Below are 8,727 nucleotides of genomic sequence, written 5' to 3'. Positions count from 1 at the left end.
TGTATATTTAATATAACTGTAGTTTATCAGATGTGTCTTTTGCAAATATTTTCTTCCCGTCTGTAGCGTGTCTCTCACTTTCTCAACATTGTATTTCTCAGAGCAAAAGTTTTTAACTTTAGTAAAGTCTAGTTATCAACTATTTCTTTTATGAATTATGTCTTTGGTATTATATCTGAAAACTCATATCCCTACTCAGGTCATCTAGATTTTCTCCTATGTGATCTCTTAAAAGTTTTTAGTTTTGTGTTTTACGCTTAAGTATAAGGTCCATTTGTAGTTAATTTTTGTGAAAGATGTAGGTCTGGGTTTAGATTGATTTTTTTTTTCCTTCCTTTTTTTGGCATGTGGATGTCCAGTTGTTCCAGCACCATTTGTTGAAAAAACTGTCTTTGCTCCATTGTATTGCCTTTGTTTCTTTGTCGAAGATCAGTCAGCTGTACGTATCAGGCATACGCATATGCTGTCCATTTCCCCCCTAAATTTTAATGGTGTTTGTTGTTGCTATTTTGTAATCATACTGAATTTGACTATTGGAGAAGGAAATGGCAACCCACTCCAGTATTCCTGTCTGGAGAATCCGATGGATTGAGAAGCCTTGTGGGCCACAGTCTGTGGGGTCACAAAGAGTCGGACACGAGTGAAGTGACTTTGCAAACTTGACTGTAAAGCATTACATTTACTCAGTTTTACAGGGTGACTGAATATTAACTCATAACTTTTTCTCCTATAATCTTATCAGTATTTTGCCTATTTATCTTTGGTTTTGATGTAGTCAACATTTGACTCATTTGATTCCAAACTGAGTGACTTTATCCATTCCAGATACATTCAGGAACTGTTTATGTGAGCACATTTTCAGTGCCATTGTTCTAGGTGCTGTAAACAGGTTTAAATAAAGACTGCCAAGCTCCTTGCCCTTTTGAAGCTCACAGTTGATTGGGATAAATGTATGAATACATATCAAATGAATTTATAATTGAATATAAGAAGTATCATTAAGGATATTAATAAATGCCATGTGTTCAAAGGAAGAGATAATCAGTAAATGTTTATTGAATGCCTTCTATATTCCAGGCATATATTTGTTACTAATGCTACGTAGTAGTGATTATTTCAGGGTTTTTAAATGTGCAATATATATTGCTCTCATCTGACCTTCAGCTAGATTGTATGTATTATTACAGTTGTAAACATTATCCTTCCATTCCTGTTCTTAAATGCATTTTCATTTAAGGCACCATTTTCTTCTATTTTCCAGGGTGAGAGTTTTGTTTGATAAGCATATCCTATCTTGTCAAAAATGCAGAAAGCCAGGAGCTTAGGAGATAAGCAAAAAGGAGCAAATCTAAAAAAGAATTGTCTTTCCCATGTGATTGTCAAAGGCACAGAATAAAGGGAGCAGGTAGAATACGCAAAGGATAGAAAATAGTTTTTGAAGCATAATATGATGTAATATAATTTATTCGTAAATAAAACATAGACAGTCCTATGAAAAATGACCTGTTAGAAGACTCTAAGGAAAAGTAAGGCTGGCCTGTTAAAAGTCTTATGTCGTCTTTATGTTTCCAAAGTTGATTATTTGCCCACTTGCCCTTTTTCCATTTATGAAAAGTGAAAAATCCACAAATTTCCCTAGAAGTCGTTTCCTATTTGGCACAGGATCTCTTCCAGTAGGCATCATTGGCTACTTTGTTCATTCATTGACCAGATGTTTTTTGAGTCAATGAATAGGCTGGGAAAGACAGCCTGTGCGATGACCCTTAATGATCTTGACCTTCCAGTGTTTAATCCTCTGTGTGATCTCCTCCCTTTGAGTGTGGACTAGACTGACTTAATTCACTTTTAACAAGCAGAATATGTACAGCAAAAGTGACGGGATGCCCTTTACAAAGTAAGTTCTGAAAGTTCTGACAAGACCGTGGCTTCTTTCTTGGGTGCCGTCTCCCCTCCTTGGGTCATGCACTCTTGGGGAATCGACGCACCTTGTTGTGAAGAGCCCCAGATGGCGAGACCAAGGATGCCAGTCACCATGGAGTAACTGTGGTTATGCATCTCCTGCCACCCAACCAAGCGACCTGATGAAACTGCAGAACTGACCAGTGGTTCATTTCTAGCCTCGTAAAAGATCTTAATCCAGAGAGGCATCTAGCTAAACCATACCAGATTCATGAATCATAGGAACTGTGAGATAATCAATGTTTTAAGCTTCTAAATTTGGGTTATTTGTTATCCAAGACTGAAAAAACACCATAAGTGCCTCCTGTGTATCAGAAATTGTTCTCAGTGCTAGGAATATAGCTGTAGTCACATTCAGAAGAGTTTTGTTGCCAAGCAGACAGCCTATGTTTAACAGGCCCCTTTGGCTGCTTCCTCAAGGAGGGATTGTGGGTATGGCATCCACTCTGAGTATTGTGACCTGTAGAAGAAGCAGCCTGAGAATTGGCCCTTAGATTGTCTGTCAACATCACCCTGTAACAATAAGAGGGACTAATGTTTTCTTCTGAAAGTCTTTCATAGTCAACTAGGCTAACAACGGATGTAGATTAACCATTTTCCTCTTCAACTCCAGCCCTCAAATAAGATACCATAAGAAGGGGAAGGTGGTATTTATTGTAATGTTACTCTGTGAATTGTCCTGCCACCTCTGTGAAATAAATACTTGTATCATCATTTTAAGAGATAAGAAAATTAAAGCTCAAGGATGTTAAATGACTGCTCATGAGACTGTGGCTCATGAGACTGTGGCTCATGAGCTAGATGTGACCAAGTCAGGATTCGTGAATAGGCCTGCTCCCCAAATCTTGCTTCCCACGGCCTCCGTCAACTGAGAAATTTGACTGCAAAAGCCCATCTTGGGTACTCGTGATTATTGGCTTGACTGGCAAGCTGAAAACTCATTCTCTGTTTGTGCTTGGAAATTATTTCAAATTGGCTATGGTAATAATTTAGTAAGATTGAAAATTGGCCAAAAGACCACGTTCGCCATCCAGTCATAAATGATGATGCCTCTGTTGCCGAGGAGCACTCTGGCGGACGCTCAGCTGCTGTGTGTTTCTGCAGCCCTTGCAGGCTTCTCCATGAATAAAGCACAAGAAAGAGTACACACTCCTTCCTGGGAGGCTTGTGGGCTCTAAATTCACAGGGGGTGGATGTCTTGGGGAAGACAGAAGAATAAATAAGCAATCTTAGAATAATGTACAGCAAATACCAAAGTGTATTTAACATTTAGAAAAAAAAAGAAAGGCGAAAAATCCAAAAATCACCTCCCTGCTGAAATGTTATCCTGTGCCTGGCTGACTTCAGGGTTCTGAATTTTTCGTTGTTCAACCATAAATCTTCAGTGATGTGGGTCCCCCTCTCCTCCTCCATTCTTTATTCATCCTACGATCCCTTCTCTCATTTATTAAGTACCTTTTAAACTTATAAGCAGATTTATCTTCTAATTGCCATTTTATGAATACTTTCTCTTGCCTGGGTAGTAAAGGGATTTACAATGGAAAGTCATGCCCTCTCCACTCAGCTGGTGCCAAAAGCTTTTCAAGTTATGGTACCCAAAGGAAGATCCCTGTCTAATTGCAGCCACCTCAGGATGCTGGTTGTTTCTGCCTACCATCAGGGGGAACTCTTCACAGATGGAGACGGTGAACTAATATAGTAGTGAAGGATTCAGAATTGATATGATCGACGACTTGTAATGTGGTAGCAGTGAGTTAAAAATGGTTAACAGTTAGTTGATGGGACCACCCAGGAAAGGCCTCATAGTAGATGAGGTATTTGAGCCCAGTCTTAATAAATGAGGGTGTTGGTCATGCAGGGAAAAATTAAAAGAGGAGGGGCATTCCAGGTAGATGTGGCAGTTTGGTACAGGCACGGGATAATCTAGTGCCTTCAGTTGACTACAAGACATATGATATAGATAGAAGTATCTTGATGAGGCTACAGAGAGAAGAAAGAGCCTGGTAATGAATGAATGCTTACCTGGCTAAAGGTTTTAGACTATCCTGAGACGTAAATTTTAGGCTGGGTAGTGACATTCTCAGATTCTTGCTTTAGAAAGATCACCTTGGTGATGATCAGAGAAAGGAACAAAAGGCACCAGCTTGGGCACAGGGAAACTCCAGTGTGAAGGGCAGTGTGGTATTTTATGGGAGAGATGAAGATGGACCAGAGAGGCATTGACACGAGACTGACTCAGTTTGTGCTAACTACTGTAAATGCAGGCATGTGTGCTGTATCTCTGCTTTCATAATGCATTTCTGTAAACATCCTTTGAGGATGCTATTTATCCTTTTGGTCACTGAATCACCTAGCGAGTTCCTTAATCATACTAGAACCAGCTTTTTGCCCAGCGTATGTCATCTGATGAGCGAGTTTTTCATTCCACCCGTATGTGTGGAAGACTATGATGAATTGATGCCAGTTATCAAATGATAAAATTTCCATGAGAAGAACCGAGTAAAACACTTTTAAATTAACACTGACCCTGGAAAATCTGGAAAATTCCCTCCATGAATATTGTGGCCATCCCTTCATTCTTTCTGGAATTATTTCTCCACTGATCTCCAGTAGCATATTGGGTACCTACTGACCTGGGGAATTCATCTCTCAATGTTGTATCTTTTTGCCTTTTCATACTGTTCATGGGGTTCTCGAGGCAAGAATACTGAAGTGGTTTGCCATTCCCTGGCCTAACAGAAGCAGAGGATGTTAAGAAGAGGTGGCAAGAATACACAGAAAATCTGTACAAAAAAGATCTTCACGACCCAGATAATCATGAAGGTGTAATCACTCCCACTCACCTAGAGCCAGACATCCTGGAATGTGAAGTCAGGTGGGCCTTAGGAAGCATCACTATGAACAAAGCTAGTGGAGGCGATGGAATTCCAGTTGAGCTATTTCAAATTCTAAAAGATGATGCTGTAAATGTGCTGCACTCAATATGTCAGCAAATTTGGAAATCTCATCAGTGGCCACAGGACTGGAAAAGGTCAGTTTTCATTCCAATCCCAAAGAAAGGTAATGCCAAAGAGTGCTCAAACTACTGCACAATTGCACTCATCTCACATGCTAGTAAAGTAATGCTCAAAATTCTCCAAGCCAGGCTTCAGCAATACATGAACCTTGAACTTCCAGATGTTCAAGCTGGTTTTAGAAAAGGCAGAGGAACCAGGGATCAAATTGCCAACATCCGCTGGATCATGGAAAAAGCAAGAGAGTTCCAGAAAAACATCTATTTCTGCTTAATTGACTATGCCAAAGCCTTTGACTGTGTGGATCACAATAAACTCTGGAAAATTCTGAAAGAGATGGGAATCCCAGACCACCTGACCTGCCTCTTGAGAAACCTATATGCAGCTCAGGAAGCAACAGTTAGAACTGGACATGGCACAACAGACTGGTTCCAAATAGGAAAAGGAGTACATCAAGGCTGGATATTGTCACCCTGCTTATTTAACTTATATGCAGAGTACATCATGAGAAACGCTGGACTGGAAGAAACACAAGCTGGAATCAAGATTGCCAGGGAGAAATATCAATAACCTCAAATATGCAGATGACACCACCCTTATGGCAGAAAGTGAAGAGGAACTCAAAAGCCTCTTGATGAAAGTGAAAGTGGAGAGTAAAAAAGCTGGCTTAAAGCTCAACATTCAGAAAACGAAGATCATGGCATCCTGTCCCATCACTTCATGTCAAATAGATGGAGAAACAGTGTTTATTTTTTTGGGCTCCAAAATCACTGCAGATGGTGACTGCAGCCATGAAATTAAAAGACGCTTACTCCTTGGAAGGAAAGTTATGACCAACCTAGATACCATATTCAAAAGCAGAGACATTACTTTGCTGACAAAGGTTCGTCTAGTCAAGGCTATGGTTTTTCCTGTGGTCACGCATGGATGTGAGAGTTGGACTGTGAAGAAGGCGGAGCACCGAAGAATTGATGCTTTTGATCTGTGGTGTTGGAGAAGACTCTTGAGAGTCCCTTGGACTGCAAGGAGATCCAACCAGTCCATTCTGAAGGAGATCAGCCCTGGGATTTCTTTGGAAGGAATGATGCTAAAGCTGAAACTCCAGTACTTTGGCCACCTCATGCGAAAAGTTGACTCATTGGAAAAGACTCTGATGCTGGGAGGGATTGGGGGCAGGAGGAGAAGGGGGATGACAGATGATGAGATGGCTGGATGGCATCATTGACTCGATGGACGTGAGTCTGGGTGAACTCTGGGAGTTGGTGATGGACAGGGAGGCCTGGCGTGCTGTGATTCATGGGGTCGCAAAGAGTCGGACATGACTGAGCGACTGAACTGAACTGAAGCCAGGTTTGAGGAGACACACTACCTTTGCCATGTGACACATCGGTGTAGAGTTAGAGAGATGAGGATGGCAGGTGAGTTTCGAGTGCTTATAAGGGGCATGTAAAATGCCTCTTTTATCCCCCCAAACCATCTGAATTTCTCTGCATTGCCCCCACATTGAGGTGTCAGGATGGGGCTGTGTGATGACAAGGCTCAGCCAGGGCCACAGTGAACTGGGGAAGTGACTTGCTGATTTCATAAAGCATAAGGGTGGGGCCGCCTGCGGAGGAGGTCTATATAGGTATGCTCAGGGGATATGGAGCAGACCACTACAGGTCTTCAAAATGGCAAAAGACAACTGCAAGTGGAGCAAGGGCAAGGGTATTCAGAGCATTCTCACAGCCTGAAGATGGGGGTTTCAGACTGGAAACTAGAAAACTGAGGCATGCTACCTGAACACTGAGAAAAGGAGGTGGGATGGAAGTTTTCTGGTAGGTGACCCAGCATTAAGTGGTTTTCCAGGTGCTCTAAGACCACCTTGTGGGATTCCCTGGTGGCTCAGAAGGTAAAGCATCTGCCTACAATGCAGGAGACCCGGGCTAGATCCCTGGGTCAGGAAAATCTCCTGGAGTAGGAAACGGCAATCCATTCCACTACTCTTGCCTGGAACATTCTATGGACAAAGGAGCCTGGTGGCTACAGTCCATGGGGTCACAAAGAGTCTGACACGACTGAGTGACTTGACTTTCTTTCTTTCATGTTGTAGGAGGAAAGTGGAATGATCCTCATTTCCACAGACACTTAAATACAGACTAATTATCAAGGAGGGATTTTGGGCAAGATATTCGAAACTAGATAATGGTGAAAGGTGAGAGATAACAGAATGAAAGCCTGAATACGGTGGCTGTGAAGCCAGGTTTGGAGGAGACACACTACCCCTGCCATGTGACACATCAGTGGGGAGTTAGAGATGAAGATGGCAGATGAGTTTCGAGGTCTCCTCAGGGGCATTTAAAATGCCTCTTTTATCCCACCAAACCCTCTGAATTTCTCCCTGTCCTCCCCTAGAATTGTCAGGATCGGGCTTTGTGATGCCAAGGCTCACCCAGGGCCACCATTGGCTGGGGAAGTTATTTGCTGAGCTCATAAATCATAAGGGTGTGGCCCCCTCAAGAGGAATATATATAGGAGTGCTCAGGGGCCCTGGAGCATACCACTGCGAGTCTTCAAAATGACAAAAGACAACCCCAAGTGGAGCAAGGGCAAACGTATTCAGTGCGTTCTCACAGCCTGAAGACAGGGGTTTCAGACTGGAAACTACAAAACTGAGGTGAGCTAAGTGAACACTGAGAAAATGAGGTCGGATGGAAGTTTTCTGGTATGTGCCCCAGGATTGAATGGTCTTCAAGGAGCTTTAAGTCCACCTTGTGGAGTTCCCTGGTGGCTCAGAAGGTAAACCGTCTCCCTGCAATGCAGGAGACCTGGGTTCAATCCCTGGTTCAGGAAGATCCCCTGCAGAAGGAAATGGCAATCCACTCCAGTACTCTTGCCTGGAAAAGTCCGTGTATGGAGGAGCCTGGTGGGCTACAGTCCATGTGTTCGCAAAGAGTCAAACATTACTTAGTGACTTCACTTTCTGTCTTTCACTTTGTAGGAGGAAAGTGGATGAGATAGTTGGGTGACATCACCGACTCAATGGACATTAGTTTAGATGGACTCTGGGATTTGGTGGTGGACAGGGAGGCCTGTGTGCTCCCTCCATGGGGTCACAAAGCGTCAGACTCGACTGAGTGACTAAAGTGAACTGGATTGCAAGAAGATCAAACCAGTCAATCCTAAAGGAGGTCAGCCCTGAATATTCATTGGATGGACTGAAGCTGAAGCTCCAAATTTTAGCCACCTGATGCAAAGATCAGATTCATTGGAAAAGACCCTGATGCCTGGTATAGATTCAAGGCAGGAGGAGAAGGGGATGGCAGAGAATGAGTTGGTTGGATGGCAGTACTGGCTCAATAGACATGAGTTTGAGCAACTCCAGGGGTTGGTGATGAATAGGGAAGCCTGGTATGTTGCAGGCCATGGGGTCACAAAGATTTGACATGATTGACTGACTGAAGAGAACTGAATTGAAATATTTCTAGGAGAATGGGATATATATGTGAATTCTGGCTCCAGCTTGATTAAGTATGCTATTAAGTAAGATTTGTTGGAACAAATCAGATAGAGAAGTCTCCCACAAGACCCACCCTCCCCCAAATAATATCTCCTGAATTTCTAAGTGGTGGCACTGCACTTGGTCTAGTATAGTATTCCCAGGGTTAAGATTGCAAAAGCTCATTGAGGCCAGAATCACATTAGCTTATTAAATATTGAAAAGTGTCCCTGTGGTCTGCAGGAAGGTCTGGAGCTGCTCCCACCAGCTCAGAAA

This window comes from Bubalus bubalis, chromosome X (genome assembly GCF_019923935.1).
Source record: "Bubalus bubalis isolate 160015118507 breed Murrah chromosome X, NDDB_SH_1, whole genome shotgun sequence".
NCBI classification, from domain to species: domain Eukaryota; kingdom Metazoa; phylum Chordata; class Mammalia; order Artiodactyla; family Bovidae; genus Bubalus; species Bubalus bubalis.
The sequence above is the reverse complement of the archived record's forward strand: the minus strand, read 5'-3'. Positions refer to the sequence as shown.